Genomic DNA, 22,506 nt, shown 5'->3' with positions numbered 1-22,506 from the left:
TCTGCGTCAAATAATTATGTCGCGCGCGTTGTTTTAATTTATATCTGAATTCACAAACATTTAAGATTGTCGATTTCAGCAATAACGTAATTTGGACCTGTAGAACGAAGTATCTCCTCATTTGCACTTGATGATAATTTCTTTTATTCATTTGGCCCTAATCCGCTTCCGTACCTTCTTGACGCGCACATGCCAATACCGTACACTTATGATTTGATCTATAGGTGGTACCAGGGGTATATAATGTCCATCTCTAATGGTTTTAAGGATGACGAAAAGCTATGTTAGTCTTTAATTAGTATGCATATGTCACTACAAGTATAAGATTTCCCAATTAACGTAAGACAAACAAGCAACCCAGGTTGTAAACTTCCTTTATTTTTCACAGTTTGTTGCTTGCATTTCCCTCGGCTGTGTAAGTGGGTTTATGTTCTTTTATTATTCATCGTTATTTTGTTTTATGATGAAAGATTTTCCTGTTATTTGAGAACAACTCAACGGATGATGGGATTAAGGAGACATCTTGATTGACTACGAGTTTTATTGTTGACGAACAGACAATAAATGGAGAATCTATACTACTGCAAATTGTTACGGGAAGCTACTTTTCAGTATAAGATAGTGATCTCAGCATTACGCAGGCTATTAGTTTAATGAAAGTTTCTGAGAATTTTCATTAGCTCTCTGGTACATCATAAATTACGCTTTGATACAAGACTTAATTGTTTTCCTTTCTAAAACTCTATTCCAGAACTTTCTAAGCCTTGTATGTTGGAAATTGTGTCCAAAATGATACTATGCTTTTGAAAAACGTTAAGCGCTATCGAAAGACTTCAAATTAAGATTTTGGACTGGGTGACAATCGCGTAATGCGGCCAACTCTGGGGCAATCACTAAGCACTTACTGTGGGTGGAATAGTACGATGGGATGTTTAATTTCAGTACTAGTGAAATGTCTGGTAACTGAGCTGGTAGAAAATATAACTACTAGAAAACTAACCTTTACGAATAACGCTTCTGTTAGTCGTTTATACAACTTTGTTCAATGCAACCATGTTGATCTGTTTCCAATAAACGCTTGGCGCACTGGTCATCCAGGGGCGTGTCCAGGAATTTGAGCAGCGGGTGGTTCAAGGATGGGGTCAACGTCAAGTTTGGCGTTAGGTCGGGGAGTGGGGGGGGGGTCTTTGATAAAATCAGAAGCTTTGAGACAATATTTCTGCTCATTTAGATGCATACATTTATAAGATTACAGTGGAATGAGCCAAAACGACGGCGTTATTACCATGAATGCAAGAGAGAACAAATATTCTCTGTGCCAGTGGGGTTAAGGGTGGGGGTTGGGGTCCCGTCCCCCTGGCCCCCACCCCTGCTCTGGAAACGCGTCTGTATCTGCACCACTAATCATTAAATGTAAAACATGACACGTCTTGTTGGCGTAACAATAAACTCATAGGAGTTGCATCCAATTTGCAGATTGTTCGTAATAGTCATAAAAATTTGGGAAGAAGGAATATGAACACGTTCATCTCTACAAAAACTGTAACCATATTATGTCTAGCTGCTTTTCGGGTAGGCGTATATGCGTAAAATTTAGTGTAATCTCGAGCTCTTTGTTTTCTTAACAAGTAAGCGTGGGGCAAAATAAAAGGACACTCTTTTGGACACCAATGGTTGTATAATCACACATTCCTTTCCACTCTTGGGATCAATACTCTTATTACCATAAGGCATTAGCTCAATTTTTAGTGTTTTGTCTTGATGCATTCACAAACATAAACAACAATTCCGATACTAGTGTTCCAAAGGTGATTCTTATCGTAACAAGACCGTTGGAGAATCGTATCAAAGGGGGTATTAATTAGTTCTACCGTTATAGCTATTGCCTATTATTATACGGTACAAAAACTGATCATCATTATTCCAGTTTCCACGTCAAGTGTAACAACACTAATGTAGTGGCATGTTCATAAAAACCCCATTTGTTTCACTTCTAGTCAAGTTTTTCAGGCAACTCCGTCTATACATGTCTGGGGGGTTGGATGGCCGAATGGTTAGCACGCGCACGCTGTATCATACGGTCTGTCATTGAGTCAACTGGCGGGGTTTCGATTCCCCGGTTGTACGTGACAAGGAGTAGGGTCGCCTGTCCAACCTCGTGGGTTTTCCCTGGGTCCTCCGGTTTCCTCCCACTGCTAAAGACCCCTACGTGCAAGCGAATGATTGAAATAAAATTAAACCATGTGTTGGTTCCGAAATGACCTAGTTTGTGTCGAGTGGACGTTAAACCCCATTTCTCTCTATATATATATACATGTCTTTGAATTATATTTTACTATCCATTAGCTTAATCAAAATTTCGTCTTCATTATCCCGGTTGGTGTAGAAAAGTCGAAAGTCGGGCGTTATAGGGGCGTGTTCAGGAATTTGAAGATATGGGTGTCCAAAGTGGAGACAATGTCAAGTTTGACATGAGATCAGGGGGAATTACTCGAGAATTTGATAGAATCAAAAGCTCTGGGGGGCAATATTTAGGTGTAAAGAATAGACAACTCCGGGTGGAACTTACGGAACGCTGGATATGGATGGCGTTCGTCCTCTCATAGCCTCAATGCTTCCCACCATATTTTAAAAAGAATCCGCTAAACACTGTAGCCTCACAAGGTTTTGTCAAAGGGTGGATAACTCCGGATGGAAAGTCGTAAAACGCTTAATCTTGATAGCGTTCGTCACACCAATGCTTCAAACTAAATTTGAATATAATTTGTTGAAAACTGTTGCCGCTATCGCGTTCATAAGGGGGATGATCGATTGTCAGCCCTGAACATCCCGAATGGACTTCTGTCAGTTTCAGCAGCTGAGGTGGTGTGAGTAGAATCGTGACGTACTTAAACACAACGATTATGCGTTAGTCCGGGAGCTAATTGGGTTTCGTTCGACATTAAAAAATTCATCCATGTGTTAGTCTCGAAATAACCTAGCTTGTGTCAAATGAACCTCTCTCTATAACAGATTTTTTTTATATTTTAGTATCCTAATACTAATTTCCCTATTTCTCGGTGCATAACAGTACCACGGTAAATTTTCTTACATGTAAATGTATTTAAAGTTAGCCCAGAGACAAATAGGCCTATTTAAATGCTTACTCACTCCCTTGTTTTTCTATTCCCTATCTTGTACGTGACAAGGAGTAGGGTCGCCTGTCCGACCTCGTGGGTTTTCTCCGGGTCCTCCGGTTTCCTCCCACTGCTAAAGACCCCTACGCGCAAGCGAATTATTGAAATAAAATTAAACCATATGTTAGTCCCGAAATGACCTAGTTTGTGTCGAGTGGACGTTAAACCCCATTTCTCTCTCTCTCTCTCTCTCTCTCTCTCTCTCTCTCTCTCTCTCTATTCCCTATCATGGAATAGCCATCTTCAAACGTTTGAATTTGAAGTTGAAAATTAATTTTTGCCAATTTCTCAACTTGCAATAGTGAATTATAGGATTAATAGGATTATTTATTATCAAGGTAGGACTGTTTATACATAGCATCGATTTTAAGGCTTTATTTTAATACATTTTAAAAATATAACTTAAAAATATGACATTTTAGCTTTCATATTATATTTAACAATGTCTGCATGAGACCACTCTAAATAAACAATATTTCTAGTGATCAAGGATCCACAGTGGTTATATATATCCATATCGACTTTTCCCTCTAAATTGGATGGAAGATCAGCCTCTGGCTGGGTGATGAATACTATTTCCCACATAAATCCAATGAAGTACGCCTCAATTTAACCCTTATGCTGTATCAATGGAAACAGATTTTGTATTAGAAAAACTAGATAAACCCACTAAAACCCACACTGGCCAAATATATGTACAGATATTCTGAAAAGAAAAGAAATAATTTAATAGAGGAAATTCTTAGAATTACTGTTTGAAGATTATTAAGCATCATAGTGGGGAAACTGTTAGGTATTTGGAATACTGACAAGATTCTCACCTTACATGGATCGTCAGTGCACTGATGTTTCATGTTTTGGAATCTTAAAGAGTTAATCTGTAACTATTGGGCTGTATAGAACTGTTTAGATTTACAACTTTTGGATGTTCTATTTTATAGAAAGAGATAACGCTGGCGTAGGTGATTTTAAAAATTAAAGATAAGATATCAGATAATTTTTATGAACTACACTTTTGGGTAATTTAAAGATGCATTATGCAGGATGTGGCTGGTCGTTAGGTCAAACCTAGATAACGAAAATTGAATATATTGAAACTTTCATTCAGATTACTTTATTCTAAGCGGAGTTATGAGTATTTGATGGGTTGACAAGATATAGCGTAGATTATTCATTATCGTAGCAACGGGACTTAACCATCGAGTTTAAGTCTCGATTATCCATTTGATCGTTATATTTTTCAATCTCGCGGGTGTTCTAATCTATTTGAATCTCTGCCACCCTATGGCCTACAGATTAGGTTAAGGGTTTGCCATGTTACTAAATGTCTAAATAATAGTTAAAGATACATTATGGGAGATAAGATAAAGAGATGGCAGTTCTCGCTATAATAGTTAAAAACTAGATAGTGTAAAGGTAATTTGCTGAAAATTTCAGTCAAATTGATCCACTACGAGCCGAGAACGAAGCGGGTGAAATTTTCGCATAGTCTCGGTCATCATTACTAAAATCATTAATATAAACAGCATAGTCTCGATTATCCACTGTTTTGATTCAATTATCAATGGCCGGTAAGCGGCATATAGGAATCTAATCCAACCAACATCGTAGGCTAGCCTTGACATCGAGAGTTTATTATGGTCCGGATAAGTTAATTAATGTCTAATTGATAATTTAGATAACATTTCAGGCCTAAAGAAAGACTTGTAATAAGCAGATTTTGCTCTTGCATAATTCACGTTTAATATAACATTTGAAGCCAAAATAAAAACCTGCAATAGCCAGATTTAGCTCCGAACATAATACACCTTTAAGAAACATCTGGTAACAATGAGTGTAATTTGCGTGGGTAAACTATTTCAAATTAATCAGAGATTTTTTAAAATCTACTATCCAAATGATTTCAGAAAAGGTTATTCTGATAACAATGACATTGAAACTTCGCGGAAGAAAATGGATACTTAGGTAGGCGTATTGCCTTAAAGGTACTTAAATATTTCAAAATCAGTTCCAGAGATGCCGCTGTCCGGGCAAGATTTCCCTCATAGAACACTGTATGGCGTATGCCCGTCTTCATTAGCCCAGGTTAGGAGAAGAACAGTAGGACGTTAAACTCCATTTCATTTCATTTCATTTCATTTCAATTCAGTTCCAGAGATCGGTCAATAACGGTGATATATTTGAACGGATTTTAAAATGAGATAAACATTGTGGTCTCTAGAGGGTCCACAAGCTAAATGCGATTTTTCGCACCATGAGCCATAATCCAGGAAGTTACAGTCCTGTGTGCGCGAATATCGAAAGGAACCGAGACCTTTGGGATATAAACATATATTTTAAGCTTCGTCAAAATCGGATCAACATCGTGACCTCTAGAGAGTCCACAAGCGTGGTATTACATACATTTACATTATTTGCGTACGGGGAGGGGTTATTTTGATGGGCAGTTTCGGTGTAACGATGATATATTTGGATGTTTTTTTTTAAAACGGATAAAAATTGGTAAAAATAATTAGGTATTTCGTACAATCAAGGGCCATAATCCATGAAAATTACGATCCCATATATGCAATATCGAAAGGAATCGAGATCTTTGGGATATAAACCTATAGTTCAAGTTTCGTCAAAATCGGATAAAAAATGTGACCTTTAGAGTAGAGTGTCCACAAACATGGTATGAATGGGACGACGACAATATACGTCCACATGAAAATGTGGGCGTATAAAAACTACAGCCACTATCGCGTTCACAAGGTTTCGGAAAAGGAGGGATAATCTGAAACGGAAAGTCTTGGGACGCTGGCGGAAGGACATGGATGACGGCAAAATATGCCGACAATGAAATATGGGTGTATAGAAATATTCTCTAGACATGCACCTGCGTTAAACCCCGTTTCATTTCATTCCTAATCACAAGTATGCCAACATTTCGTTTCGTTTTATTTTAAGGTTGTTTACTCAACTTCATTTAGTGTATGTGTGGAATAACTTTACATGTGTATCTAACATCCGCCTGCACAACGAAGTGATATCGCATGATATTTCCCAAAAGGACACGTTCAGTAATGCGTAAATTGTGATTGATCGACCCCAGATAAACCTAGCCGCCACTACCAGATACAGAAAAATCCGCGAAATCTTTTAAAAGGCTTTTATTATCAAGATATTTGATTGATTGTCCATTTACGATATAAGGTATTATTATGCTGTCGAAGACGACCCCAGTACGCGTTTTCTGTGACAAACGAATAAAAGCAATACCATTTTATTTTATTACGATTAGGTATAATAATAAATGTATACTGTGGCACGGAAATGTCACATTACAGAAAATATATTCCCCGCCAGTTTAAGAAAATAATAAAATGGTATAGGATTTAACATCGCACTTTTCTGCACGATTAGGTATAATAATAAATGTATACTGTGGCATGAACATGTCACACTATCTGCGTTCTACCTAATAAAAATACTACAGAAAATATATTACCTGTCAGTTTAAGAAAGTAATTAAATGAAATAGGATGTGCCATGCAGTGTTCTATAATTGAAAATTTGCCCGGACAGCGGTCTTTCCGTCTACATGGGGCGTTCTTGTAAATGCATGTAAACGTATACGGAGACCTGGTTTTCTATCCTATCCAAACGACTACACGCAGATTCTTACCAGATTCCCATGGTGCAGTGCACCACTGGCAAGGGGAAACCAATCCAAACCCTATCGATATTCAGCGTTCTACTTCTTTCAGAAAACCTTGTGAACGCGATAGACGCTACATTTTAAGGAATTCTTTTCAAATTTATATTTTGTTACGTTATGCGGTTCTTATCCGTTTTGCATCTTTCATACACACGAACAATAATTATATAATCTAAATTTCATTAAACATGAAAATGGAATCATCATAAAAAATATTCTCAAAATTCTCGAGGTATAATTAATTTTTTCGACTAAAATCGTCGATGTAGGAATTAATATGTCGGCCAACGTCGTGTCTGTTCTCAAGCGGGGCTAATTGTAAATAGGCAGCGTAAGTTTCGTATGATTGAACTAAAGTGTAATCAAATCGAATATTGCAACGGATCACCAAAAACCGTCGGGGGGTTGGCTGGCTGAATGGTTAGCACGTGCGCGCTGTATCATAATGTCTGCCATTGAGTCAACTGGCGTGGTTTCGAATCCCCGGTTGTACGTGACAAGGAGTAGGGTCGCCTGGCCAACCTCGTGGGTTTTCTCCGGGTCCTCCGGTTTCCTCCCACTGCTAAAGACCCCTACGCGCAAGCAAATTATGGAAATAAAACTGAACCATATGTTAGTCCTGTAGGTTTCGTATGATTGAACTGGGTAATCAAATCAAGTATGGCACCCATCGCCAACAACCGTCAAAGTCAATGCGTCTCTTTAAATCTTTACTGTATGCTGGAATTACTTCTATTAAAAAAAAATATTGTTAATATCAGCTGATCAATGAAAGACGAAATTAATAAGCTTACAATTATTGACTGAATTAAGTTCCCTTGTCAAAATAGCATTCCTGGCGGAATAAAAAAATAAAATAATTCCTTATGACATTTTCTTCAATTTAAATTCAAAGGCAAAAACGCAAAATTAACACATTTTGATATCAAAAATAGAATATTTTTTGAATGACGTCCGAAGGCGTTTAATACTATTTTCTTAATACGGAAAATGAATTGTGTAAAAGTTGACGGGCTATATAATGAGTCCAGCATGGTGTGCCAATTGGATCAATATATAATGCTCGGTCATACCGATGCAATCTTTATCTTCCTGTGAATTTCTTTAAATTGGCGAGGCCACATCTGTATAATTAGTGTTTTAGTATCGTGTCGGTAATGATGTATTCTTTATTCTGTGAATTTCTTTAATTCGCGTAGATCTCTACAATTGGTGTTTTAAATGCTATCTAAATTTTAGTCCTTAAAGATACCAGGAAAATTTTATCCGTATTTGTTTTTCCTGTAATTTACAGAAATTCCTTCAATTAAAGATACATTATGGGAGATTAGGTAAAGAGCTGGCAGTTCTCACTATAATAGTTAAAAACTAGATAATGTAAAGGCAATTTGCCGAAAATTTCAGTCAGATTGAGCCACTATGAACCGAGAATTAAGCGATTGATAATTATTACTAAAGCCGGTACGATAAAAGACATAGCCTCGATTATCCATTTCATGATTAAATCATGAATGAAACTTGAGCAGCAAATCGGATCGTAATCCAATAAATATCGCAGACTATCGTTGACACAGAGAGTTTATTATGGTCTGGATAAGTTAATTACTATCTAAAGAAAGACCTGCAATAGGCAGATTTGGCTCTTGCATAATGTATGTTTAATTCGCGAAGATAATATCTCTACAGTTGCTATCTCTATTTTAGTCCTTAAAAATACTTAAACATGCAATATGCAAGAGCTAAATCTGCCTATTGCAGGTCTTTCTTTAGGCCTGAAATGTTATCTAAACTATTAAGACATTTATTAACATGAAAAAACCTTAATCAACTCTCGATGGCATCTTATGCGTTGTATTTTCATTGGATTTGAATCTTTTCTGCTGCTCAGCGCTCATTCATGATTAAATCCAAAAATGGATAACCGACACTATGGTTTTTATCGTACCGACTTTAGTAATAATGATCGAATCTAGGCCTAAATTTCAATCGCTTGTAATTCGATTCAGAGTGGAGCAAGTTGACTGAAATTTTCTGCATATCCCCTTTATATTATCTGAAATGAAATGAAATGAGGTTTAATGTCCTACTGTTCTGCTCCGAACTGGGCTAATGAAGACGGGCATACGCCATACAGTGTGCTATGAGGGAAATTTTGCCCGGACAGCGGCACTACGGCCTACTCTTATATCGAATTCCAACTGTCAAGAGATCTTTTACGTGCACGCCAATGTGTACACGTTATATTATCTAGTTTTTAACTATTATATACTATTCAAAAAAAGTAGGGGATATTTGATTTTGGGGGCATAATACTAAAATATGCAAATGACTACGAAAAAAGTCACTATAGAACCTAACAGAAGAAACATTTCCAGTTACATGTGACGCCCAAACGCACCAATAGCTACCGCATGGAATGCAGGTGATGCTTGGGATCATCATGGGGGTCCAACCCAAGATTTGCACGACTCTGACTTTGAATGTTACAGTCATTGTGGCATTGAATTCCAGGGTGGAAACATCAGTTTAATTGTTTTAGTGACCAGAAAACAAATTTTGATATGCGTCGGCTTACCCAAAATGAAAGGTTACGTGCCCTTGGCATGCTACAGATCGGCACAACACAGGACGATGAATGTTTCTCAGTCTGTCATAAGCAGGCTATGGTCCAGATACCGTGATACACAATCTGTACAGGACAGACCACGCTCAGGTCGACCAAGGGCGACAACTCAAGCCCAGGATCGATTTATCCGTACCTTGGCCTTGAGAAATCGTGTCATCACAGCAAATCAGATCAGCGCTCGTCTTCAAACAGACACTGGTGTGAGAGTGAGTGGCCAGACGATTCGGAATCGACTGCATAGGGGTCACCTTCGCTCCCGACGTCCTCGCGTGATCCCTTGTTTGAGAGATCATCACATTCAGGCAAGACGTCGTTGGTGTAAGGATCGTCAACACTGGGATAATCGACGCTGGAGCAATGTGATGTTTTCAGATGAGTCAAGGTTCACTGTTGATTTTTTGGACAGACGTAGGAGGGTGTGGCGTCGTCGAAACGAGCGCTTCCAAGACGTTAACGTCATCAGACATGATCGATTTGGGGGTGGTTCTGTTATGGTGTGGGGAGGCATCACTGTTGCTGGAAGAACGGCTTTACATGTTGTTGCAGGGCGTGTTACAGGCCAGTACTACCGGGACAACATCTTGGCAGTCCATGTTGTGCCGTTCGCACGACGTCATGGCCGCCGTTTCATCTTCCAGGATGACAACGCAAGATGTCACAGGGCCAGGATCGTTACAGGTTACCTCCAACAACAGAACATCACCACATTACCTTGGCCAGCACTGAGTCCCGACCTCTCCCCCATCGAGCATGTCTGGGACATGCTTGGACAGAGGTTACGTCAACGTCAACAACGTCCTGCCAATGTCCAAGAACTTGCTGCTGCGTTGCAACAGGAATGGGACAATCTGGACCAAAATGACCTTAGACGTCTCATTAGGAGTATGCCACGTCGGATCAATGCTTGTTTGGCAAACAGAGGAGGATTTACCCGTTACTGACTTGGTTGTGATGCTGTGGTAACTTTGCTGTTTGACCCCGGGTATCATTTTACCCTTATAATGGTCAGTCTGTGCCTTACTTAGTCTAACGATCATTTGGAATAAATCGATGAATGTGAACTTCATTTCATTTTGTCATTTGTTTCTTCGTCAGTTTCATTAGGTGACTTTAATAACACTTAAAAATCAAATATCCCCTACTTTTTTTGAATAGTATAGTTAGAACTGGCAGCTCTTTATCTCATCTTCCATAATGTATCTTTAAGGGTTTAGTATTGAGAACCCTTAAAAGAGCGTTATTATGGTATTTGCTTTTTACATATGGCCCGAGAAATACCTCTTTAGCCATTACTGTATTGAGACTGAAAACTTGAGTCTTTGACGGAGCGTGTTCATTATCATCGTCCAATCAAATCTCTTCTAATTGTACTATAGGGATATTCATGAATTAACCGGTGTGACCTCTTTAAAAGAAATACTAGTGTTTGTTAGTGCTGATTTCAAAACAATTTTTCCCTTGGCAAACATATATACTCGCATAGGTAAAGTTGGCCGTCGCTGAAACTCGCTATTGAAACACAAATTCTTTGACTCAAATCTCCGAAATGAATTCTATAAACGTTTATATTCGATAATATTTATCTATTTTTGTGAAGAAAATCCATGAATTATTTATTTTATCATGAAAAAGCAAAGTATGGCGCCTAGCTACAATTATGTATCGTTAAACTGTGTTAAACTCTACAATTGATACAGTCTAAGTTTAAATAGGTTCAAACGCAAAATTGTCAACACATGTATATCATTACAGTTTTTATTGAACTAAGTAATTCTATCACAAATAGTGAAGACTGAACCACTAAAATAGTTACCGAACAATTTTTCTATGCGGTAATGCGTTCTACATTTTCGAAGCGATGTTTCTTATAACGTGAATGCCGCCATGACACCTGTAGCACCATGGGCCTTTCTGTCAGACGTGGAGAGCGGGCATATTTCGGAAACCGGTCGCCACATCCTACATACGACCCATGCATCTTTTCTTACTACATATTTCTGTAGCCTTGTGATCGTCTAGAATTTGTCTCTAGCTGTCTTTACTTCTGCTTCACGTTGTGTATTTACTTCTTACAGTTTCTTAAGACGTTTGTCTTACCAGGAATAACAATGCAACAGTTTGCTTCTACATTTTATATATATACTAGCAGGATACCCGGCTTCGCTCGGGGGTCATAACTTCGAAACCTGAAGTGGTAGACTAACGCCACCTGGTCTATGTTACTCCCCGGTCCGAGCTACCCCTATACCCCAAATTTCAGACTCAGGGCAGACCTAGTGTAGCCGCCAACCCCGAACAGACCGGCTTCGCTCGGGGGTCATAACTCCGAAACCGGAAGTGGTAGACTAACGCCACCTGGCCTATGTTACTTCCCGGTCCGAGCTACCCCTATACCCCTAATTTTAGACTCGGGGCAGAGCTAGTGTAGCCGCCAACCCCGAACAGACAGACTTCGCTCGGGGGTCATAACTCCGAAACCGGAAGTGGTAGACTAACGCCAGCTGGCCTATGTTACTCCCCGGTCCGATCTACCCCTATACCCTAAAATTTCAGACTCGGGCCAGACCTAGTGTTGCGGCCAACCCCGAACAGACCGGCTTCGCTCGGGGGTCATAACCCCGAAACCGGAAGTGGTAGACTAACGCCACCTAGCCTATCTTACTCCCCGGTCCGAGCTACCCCTATACCCCAAATTTCAGACTCGGGGCAGATGTAGCCGCCAACCCCGAACAGACAGACTTCGCTCGGGGGTCATAACTTCGAAACCGGAAGTGGTAGACTAACGCCACCTGGCCTAGGCTACTCCCCGGTCCGAGCTACCCCTATACCCCAAATTTCAGACTCGGGGCAGACCTAGTGTAGCCGCCAACCCCGAACAGACCGACTTCGCTCGGGGGTCATAACTCCGAAACCGGAAATGGTAGACTAACACCACCTGGCCTATGTTACTCCCCGGTCCGAGCTAACCCTATACCCCAAATTTCAGACTCGGGGCAGACCTAGTGTAGCCGCCAACCCCGAACAGACTGACAGACAGACAGACAGACAAACGACAGTCACAAATATATATATATAGATATAGCTGAATATAGGTATACAAGCATAGCACAAATTACAATACTAGCTAAAACCATTTCTCTACCCTAGCCAGCCCCGCGGCTGTCTAGGAACTCAGATGGAAGCTCTCGGGAACCCAATAGAAGTCTGACTTAAAACTTTACTATGATTTATTTTATAAAACTCCTGGACATCACGCACAGAAAGCCTGTTCATGGCCCTGAACCTGTGCAATTAACGATATGATTGGTTACTTTATGCCAAATGATGCAATTAGAATAATTCCACTCACGTGTAATTCTGGTGGTAAATTATTGACACGTTTTGGCTAAATAGCTCTTTTTTATATAACAATATGTCAATTACAGACTAAGTTGATTTAGTACAATTCTACATATGTGGGAACCTACCAACTTGCCAAAGATATTAATTAATGAAATATAAAGCCATCTTATTTCTCTATTCCTTGTCTATAAATTTAAAAACAATGTCGCAACGACGATAGTGCTACACACCGGCCAGTTGAAATAAGTTCGCTAGTCGAGAAATTTCGCGTAGCAGTTGGGTTTCATATCAATTTAAAGATTAGCCAGGTACCCCTAAGCTCATTAAATCCGTATAGTGCCGCTGTCAGGGCATAATTTCCCTCATAGCCCACTATATGGAATGCCCGTTTTCATTAGCCCAGTTCGGAGCAGTAGGACGTTAAACCCCATTTTATTTTATTTCAGTATAGGCCTACCGTATGTTTGAATGTTTTGACAAGATTTATTTAGCCTAAATTACAATGTTTTGAGAAGGATTTGAAGCAAAATTATGACAAATTAATTAGTTTGAATATGTGTTTAGTCCTATTATAATACCATAAATCACCCAGTTTGTACACAGGAATGTATCTTTAAATAGGCATAGGTACATGTACTATTGGATTGCTATGATAATATTAAACAAAGTCTCGGATACCGTACGTCCAATTAAATGGCATGGGTGCTAAATATTTAAGAAAAGATTTTTATTGACTCATCTTAAACAGGTAAACACAATATCAATATGCATTGCACATCGTCATAACATCACAACAATATTCATAAAATTTAGGTTACCGGTACAATAATTTACATACCTGTAATTAATTAAGAAATAGATAGATATGGTATATCAAGGTTGTGGACCCTCTAGAGACCACAGTTTTTATCCAATTTGGATGAAACTTTAAATATATATGTTTTTATCATTAAGATCTTGGTTCCTTTTGATAATTATTAACATTAGTGTTACTTTGCTCTTATTTTTTGAAAAATTTTTCACAAGTTGATTTCCTTTATTTTGTTAATGTAGAATGGTAACGAACTGCTCTTTTCATTTTCTTTGTTTTATTTGTTTCGTTTGAATTTGATTTATCTGTTTAGTTTTTGATTGTTTAATTTTTGTTAATGAAGTTGATTCTTTTAAACTTCGTTTTTATTTTTGAACTCTACTTGGTGTAGGTGTTCATCAGGTAATACCTCGACTGAGTTCAATATTGAGATTAGCCGATTGATTTGTTGGATATAAACCTTTGAATAATAGCGCCTAACAGGCAGCTGTGTTTAATTATGTTCTCCTGATTTTGATTGTTTCTGTGTGTTTGAAGTATATGTTTGTGATATGCGCTTAGAAACACTTCACGTGTAATGAAGCGCTATATAAATCGAACAATAATATTATTATGCGGTAAGGCTTCACCTTTATTTCAATAGGAATTGGTTTATTATATGTTAAGCTATGTGCAGTACAGTTTTGGGTCAGTTTATGTGTACATTAAGGGAGCTATAGGCCAGTTACCTTTTTGTAGTCATTTGACTAAAAAAACTTGCGCAAAGGAACTCCGTAGGACGAGCCACTACTGTGGCTGGAGTAAAGCCTGTTTTCCACTAGGCGAATTTTTTCGCCGCGAAAGATTTCGAGCAATCTCGCTTGTATTTTCCACTTCAGGTTGAGTTTCGCCGTCAATATCGGTACTGTTTGAGCCAGCAGGGATTGCAGCAGAATCATCAACCATTCTCAATTCCTGTTCATCATTAAGGGTTGCTATGCTAGCCAGATCAGAAAAATTCAAATTTCCATTCTTCATCATTTGGTTTAGGAGAAAAATGTTCAGTTCAGCCATTTTGTTTGCGGGGAGAAACGAGAATGGGGTGGCCTTGGCCTCGTGAGTTGTATTACCACGTGAGAGTTTACGGAATTCTGATTGGCTTGCTCCTTTTTTCGCGGCTGGAAAGTAGAAACTGGTCGAACTCAATTTTTCGCAGAGAAAGAGCCAGCGAAAAGTGTGGCGCCGCCGGAAATTATTCTGCGCATGCCTGTACTCGAAAAAATTCGCTTCGCGCGAAACAATCGCCTAGTGGAAAACAGGCTTAAGGCGGTAGACATCAGTAGTGGAACCATTTCTATATGGCGCCGAGTATGGCAGTGTTTGAGTGGGATTAGGTCTAATCAAATGAAAAACTGCGAGGAGTATGGCTTTTCACAGCTATATCATTATGGATAAAATTATAATCAAGTAGGTTCTAATTAACGGTAAAACTAGCAGTTTGTCGGCAAAGTAAAGAAATAAGAAGAAATAAGCAAGCAAACAAATTCTAAATAGGTGTTAAGAAAGAGTCTATTGTCTATATGAAACACAGCCAGAATCCATGGGGGAGGCCTTGGGCGAGGCCAAACTGTAAACCAGACGACGAGCAGAGGGTAGATGGATTCAAATATCCATTAGTCCAACTATAAAACGCTACTGGGTATCGCTGTCAAGAAATGCATTTTTCTCGGTGAAGGCGGAAAAAAATTGTCGATTTAGTTTAAATAAATTTTAGATGCCACTAGATATTTAATACAACCAGATAAACCAAAAGAGTAGTTTAATGTCAATGTAATTCCATGATTTTGGTTGATTTAATTGGGTTCTCATATAAGAATGGGTAGAATGGAGATGTACTATATAGTATGTTTCCCTAGCTTTTATGATATGCCAGAGAATCAACTAATTATTAGACGCCATGATTTGATGTTGACGTACCTTTGACGACACATGCATCCATTTTCCCGTGACCTTGACGAAATTTGCAGGTGACTTTAATATTTAGATCTGACCCCAAGGGAGGCCATCACAAGTATAATATGGTAATGGAGTATATAATTTAATCAGATTGGATAGAGCAACAAAACCTTTTATAGTTAAAGCGGAAATTGCAAATTTTCTAAGAAAGTCAAAACGTAATCAGTTCTATGTCTTTTGCTCAATAGGTTGTCAATTCACAATTATACGATCATTGGTGTCATTCTCACACTTAAAACTCATTTACACAGGAAATAATAACACAATTACCTCCCTTGTTTTCTATTCTCCACCATGGAGTAGCTTTTTCAAACGTTTGAAAATGAAGAGGAAAATGATATTTTTGCCAATTTCTCAGCTGGCAATAGTGAATTATAGGATTAAAAGAATTATTCTTTAACAAGGTAGGACTGTTTATGGATACCATCTATTTTCAGGCTTTATTTTAATAAATTTTAAAAATATAACTTAAAAATTTGCAATTTCCGCTTTAATGCTCCATGGGATCTTTAAATAATTTAAATAATACAATTTCATATTTTCTAAGACAGTCAAAACATAATTATTTTTATCTCTTTTGCTCAATAGGTTGTCAACTCACTATTATACGATCTTTCTCACACTTTAAAATCTTCACACCGGAAATAATAACAAAATTACCTCCCAATTACCTCCTTTGTTTTCTATCCCCCACCATGGAATAGCTATCTTCAAAATGATATTTTTGCCAATTTCTCAACTGCCAATAGTGAATTATAGGATTATTCTTTAACAAGGTAGGACTGATTATAGATACCATCTATTTTAGGGCTTTATTTTAATACATTTTAAAAATATAACATTTTAAAAATATAACTTAAAAATATGAAATTGTAACTTTAAAGGAGCTAAATCGCTAACATTTGGGACCTAGAAATTGACACAAGTGGGTCGCAACTCATATCATACTGTAATATGAATGTATATAAACTGATATACATTCAATGGTGTCCGTTTTTACTCTAATTTCAAATCAGTTATGTTCCGCGAAATAAGCCCGCAGTCTACATACGCCGTTTGGTTTGGTGCAATATGTCTAGCCTCGTTCCTCGAGTCTCTTGCTAGAACTGGGGCTGAAACGCATTATGGTACACGATTCGTGTACCAATGGCAAAATGTTTATTTTGTCTTAAATATTGGATATCAGAAGCCCATCTTTTTCCGGTAAGATCACAGCATCAATGTTGATTTAAATTGACAAATAATTTGTGTTTTCAATGTTGAAGATTTTGGATGATATTGAGTTAGAAACTTAGCTACTTTAAGTAGTGTACTTGGTGGGTGGGAAATTATAAACTGAACTTGCGACAATTGTTTTGCTTTGTTTAGTAATGATTAAACTTGTTCTAATAGAAAAACACCACCCACTTACTTCCGGTACAACTGACGAAGAAGGCAACTCACAGCACGATTATCACCCACTTTATCTTTGTACAGATTGACGTCTGTTGGCTGCATTGTTGTCACGCTACTTTAACCGATAAGTGATAAGCGGATACATCATGACGCTCCTAAAAATTTTCTACTAGAATCAATTAATTAGTATCGAAGATACAAAAATAGTTCCTTTGATTGTACGATAAACAGTTCATAATTCGTTATTCTGTCTAGTCTGAAAAATATTGGACTCTAATCTCTACTATTGTGAAAATTACTAGGTTAGGTTGAAAATTTAAGATACGTCTCTAAACTTCTAGACCTCATGCTAATCAACTACCACATGGCATCATGGAATTTTTTCATAAAATTGTATTCTGCATTTCCAAATCTAAAAATATTTTTTAAAAAATTGAAAACTAGAAAAATATATATCTCTTGAAAATTCGATGTTATCTTGATAATTCGCACTGTCATAAATTTGAATAACAGCGAGACTGTTTTCTGCTCATGGATCATATGGTGACAATAAATTATTCATTAAATACGTATATTGGGCTTATATTTGTTTATTTTTCCAAACAACATACGCTCATAGCAGCAGAATCGTCCGTCAGGCGATAAATGTTTTTAATTCTTTTGTAAGCAATGGTGAAATGAAATGGGGGAAAATTTACAATACACGAAATAATCAGAAAGTGCAACAGCCCAAGAAGTATCTATCAAAATAATTACATTTTGAGAGCCTTATTTCTAGTGCTACAACATGAACAAAACGTGTATCGGTAATCAAAGGATAACTGTATCTGTTGTATAGGACTTCTTTCTTGTGTTTGTTTCTTCGTGATCGTAACAAGACTACATCATAAAATAGTTTTACAACTTTATTGCTAAGCTGTAATGGCTTTGCAGGTTGCTCGTTCTCAATAATAATGGCTGCTATGAATTTCTTAATGAGTTCTGATCCAACTCACCTCTACACCCTAATTTATACCCCCTAATTTCTGGATGTCTTCGATAACCTTGACGTTAATTTCCATCCCATATATGGAATAAACCTCTTTATTTCCCCAACTAAGATAGGAGACATTACCTGTTTTGGTCTACCAACCATACAATAAACAGCCAGAATTTGATTGATATTTTGACAATGATTATGATTTAACCAAAATATCACTATATATCCAAGTTTGTTAAGTACGTGTGATTTAACTTTATAGACAGAGTGAAGTAACAATTTTGCAAAGAACCAAAATTGTCTCAAGGACCAAAGTGTTACACTGTTGGAGTTATCGGAAACTGTTGAAAATCAAAAGGTTTTGTTTCTTGTCATGAACATAAACATTATTATATTGTATAAATCTCATGTGATCAAAAACCATAACACTGAAAGTAAATATCGGAAAGATATGAAAACTAATCAATAATGCGTAAATAAATTTGAAGTCAATCTAGAACGGTAATCAGATGAGAACTATATTTGTTCAAGTTATGGGAAATCGTTGAACATCATTTCATGGACATAAACACTATAGTATAAATCTCCAAGGGCAATAATTCCAACAGTAATTATTGATAATCATTAAAACGTCACAAGCAATGTGTATACATTTCAAGTCAATCGGATAATAATAATATCCTCTAGAGCCGTCCACAAGATGTTTCTTAGCGATCAACTATCTATACTTAATTATTGAAACCCCATTAAAAATCAATAGGCTTCGTCCCATTTTCAAGTCAATCGACTGAGAACTTTAGCTTTTGTGGACAATACTACGAGGGCTGGCTGAAAAGTGCTAAGCTTATCTGTGAAAGACATGTACAAAGTCGACGGTTTCCATTTATTTTTCTATACATAGTAACATTCGAGGTGTACACACTTTTGCCAACGCTGTTGCAAGGTCTGGATGCCGGTCAGGAAGAAATTGTCTCCAGCTACTCTAAAAAAGTAGTTCGCAGCTGACATGACGTCATCATGACTAGGAAAATGACGACCTGCTAGTTCCTTTTTCATTTTTAGAAACCGGTGGATCTGCTTCAAAACGGTACAGATTGTCACGGGAAGTCAGGAATCTGACACGTTTCAGATCCGCAGTCAAAAACTTTGGCACCCATCTTGCAGAAACTCTCATGAGAGATGACCACAACTCTGGCAATATGTCGAGTGGTCAGTTGTCGATCGGCCATCACCATGTCATGCTCCCGGGTAATGTTTTCTGGAATGGTTGCTGTTGATGGCCTTCCAGGACGCGGGTTATCGTCAAGGCTCTCCCTGCCACGCTTAAATTCCACAGCCACTTCTTTAACGTGGAAAGAGGGAAGGGGCGTCATCCCCTAAATGAAATGAAATGAAATGGGGTTTAACGTCCTACTGTTCTGCTCCGAACTGGGCAAATGAAGACGGACATACGCCATACAGTGTGCTATGAGGGAAATTTTGCCCGGACAGCGGCACTACGGCCTACTCTTATATCGAATTTCAACTGTCAAGGGATCTTTAACGTGCACGCCAATGTGTACACGGGACCTCGGTTGTTCGTCCCATCCGAACGACTAGACAGCTGTCATTGCCAGACCCTCCGTCCTGCATCACTAACAAGGGGGAACCACACCGGAAAATCTGGATGAACCTTCTCGGCCAATGCAGGGACCGAACACCCGACCTCCAGGCTAGCGAGCCAGCGTCTTAACCACTTAGCCACGTGATCCCCCGCCATCCCCTAAAGTGGAGACCATGTCGGCATGTATCTGTGTTAAGAGTTAGTCCGTTCAGTTGCAGGTACTTGATGACTGCTCTATAGCCGTTTTTGTCCATTTCTGGTGATGTCAATGGGTAGATTCACAAGAGGGTCTGGTACGAAGGCAATAATAACACTACAGTTGCAGTTCTTATGTCTGCGATTTACTCAATAACTGTTCTTGGTGGTGGCAACAGTTTGTTTCAACTCAATTGATCTATCCTTTTCAGACTTAGAACTTTTCAGCCAGCCCTCGTATGGCACGTTCACAGCCAGGACTCTGGTCAATCATACATGTATATGTACATATTCAAATTTTTTCATAGTTCCAGTTCATTTAAGTATATGTACATGCTCTAAAAAGGTGTCAGTTTCTCAGTATCAGGTTTTTGTGGATTATCAGAATTATGTACGGAAACATGGAATTGCAAATTGTACCAGTACATAACATTGCATTTAAACTGTTACTGAAATTAGTGCCTAAGTCGAGCTAAAGTAAAATGGTACCGAAGTCAAACGATTAGTATTTGCTTGTACTGAGACTGTTACAGCAAGATAAAGCCAACGTACTAATTAAATAGAACACGGATCTAAAGAAAATCAAGTTAATTGAAATAATCGGTTGTCAGTTCGTAATGACATTTTTTCTTACATTTCCAGGAATAATGTGAAATCTCAGAGAGTATTACTCACAAGATAATGCAATTACTGGGTGTGTTTCTGATCAGTCAAAGACGATTGCTGTCCACGTCTCGTATTATTATATCGTTATTACGGGTTTTGTTGTAAGATAATTAAGAAATACACTGTACCTAGAAACTATTTCCTACGCGAGTGAATCAGGTTTTATATAATAAGTATACCTGTCACGCGCACTACATTCATAGTATGGAGAAATTCTAAGTGAATTTGATGATTAGAATTGTCATTTGGTATGATATCGATTCTCAACATAAGAAATACTGTCGTCGTCGGGTATTGGACAGTCACGGAAACCTCCATTCTACACGTTTTTAAATTATTTTTTTTTTCTTATTTGTGAATCGGCCATTTTGAATTACTTCCGCATTGATTTGTAGGATATGGTTTTCTTTGTTCATTACCAATGGCGCTCGAATTGTCGAAACCAATTTGTCAACAGCATACACAAGTCGTGTACTGATTTTAAAATGTTCAGTGTGTTTTAAATATTGGATATTAGCGTCCCACATTTTCTCGGTAAGATAACTGATTAAATAGACCAATATTAAATTCTAATTCGAGTTTTTAATTTTGAATATTATGGATAATATTGAGTTAGAGCTTCAGCTATTTTAATATTGTCTGTAGCGCTGTTTTAACTTCACCCAGATATGCTGGATCACCTATCATTCCAGGGAAAGAGATATAAGAAAAGAAAGCACCCCGAGCCAAATAAATTTATTCTAGGTCTCTGAAGCTTGATACGTTTTATATTTTAATATAACAAGGGACAAGCTGATCAGTTCGAATTGCCTTGAAAATCTGTGTAAGCACTGCTTTTAATAACTTCTAATAATGATAAATTAATCTGAATGATAATAGCCTGATGCTTTACGCAAGTCAGATTGGATTTTTTGAAGCACTATCAAATGAACTTTTATTATTATTATCAATATTAAGAAGCAAAATTAAAGAGCAGGCCGTTTTTGCTATAATAATTCAAAATTAATATATTGAATATTTCATTCAAATTATTTTATTCTAAGCCAAGTTATCCCAGTTTGCAGTTTTGACAATATGTGGTAAATATTGTTATTACCGTAGTAACGTTTCTTGTTAATTGAGACTAAGCCTCGCTTTTCCATATTAAAATATAATCATTAAATGGGAATCGCATTTCAGTCGGTTAAATTCTCTGCCATCCGACTGTCTAGAGAGTTGATTTTGGGTTTGTCATGTGAATAAACGTCTAAATAATAATTTATATAACATTTGAAGCCAAAATAAAAAACCAGCGGCTGCCAGGCAGTATACGCCCACATTTTCGAGCGATGGATAGAAAACCAGCTAAACGAAAGTGATTTTTCCTACAATCAAGGGCCATAATTCAGGAAATTACAAATCGATATGCGCAAATATCGAAAGAAACCAAGATCTTTGAGTTATAAACTTACATTTCAAGTTTCAACAAAATCGGATAAAAATTGTGACCTCTATAGGGTCCACAACCTTGATATACCATATTTTTATGCTATTTGAGAACAAGGGGGGCCATTTTGTCAGTCAGTTTTGGGCCAATTTTCACGAAATTCGAACTCAGTCGTCCTTAGGGTGTAACGGTGATATAATAATACGTTTTTTTTAAATCGGATAAAAATTATGACCTCTATAGGGTCCACAAGCTAAAAACGTGATTTTTCGTACAATCAGGGGCTATAATTCAGGAAGTTACGGTCCGATATGCGCGAATATCGAAAGGAACCGAGATCTTTGGGTTATAAACTTACATTTCAAGTTTCAACAAAATCGGATAAAAATTGTGACCTCTATAGGGTCCACAACCTTGATATACCATATTTTTTTTACGCTATTTGAGAACGAACGGTGGCCATTTTGTCTGTCAGTTTTGGGCCGATTTTCACGAAATTCGAACTCAACCGTCATTAGGGTTTAATGGTGATATAATAAAACGTTTTTTGAATTCGGATAAAAATTATGACCTCTATATGGTCCACAAAAAA

The sequence above is a fragment of the Patella vulgata genome, chromosome 5 (assembly GCF_932274485.2).
Source record: "Patella vulgata chromosome 5, xgPatVulg1.2, whole genome shotgun sequence".
NCBI classification, from domain to species: Eukaryota; Metazoa; Mollusca; class Gastropoda; family Patellidae; genus Patella; species Patella vulgata.
Note: the sequence above shows the minus strand (reverse complement) of the source record.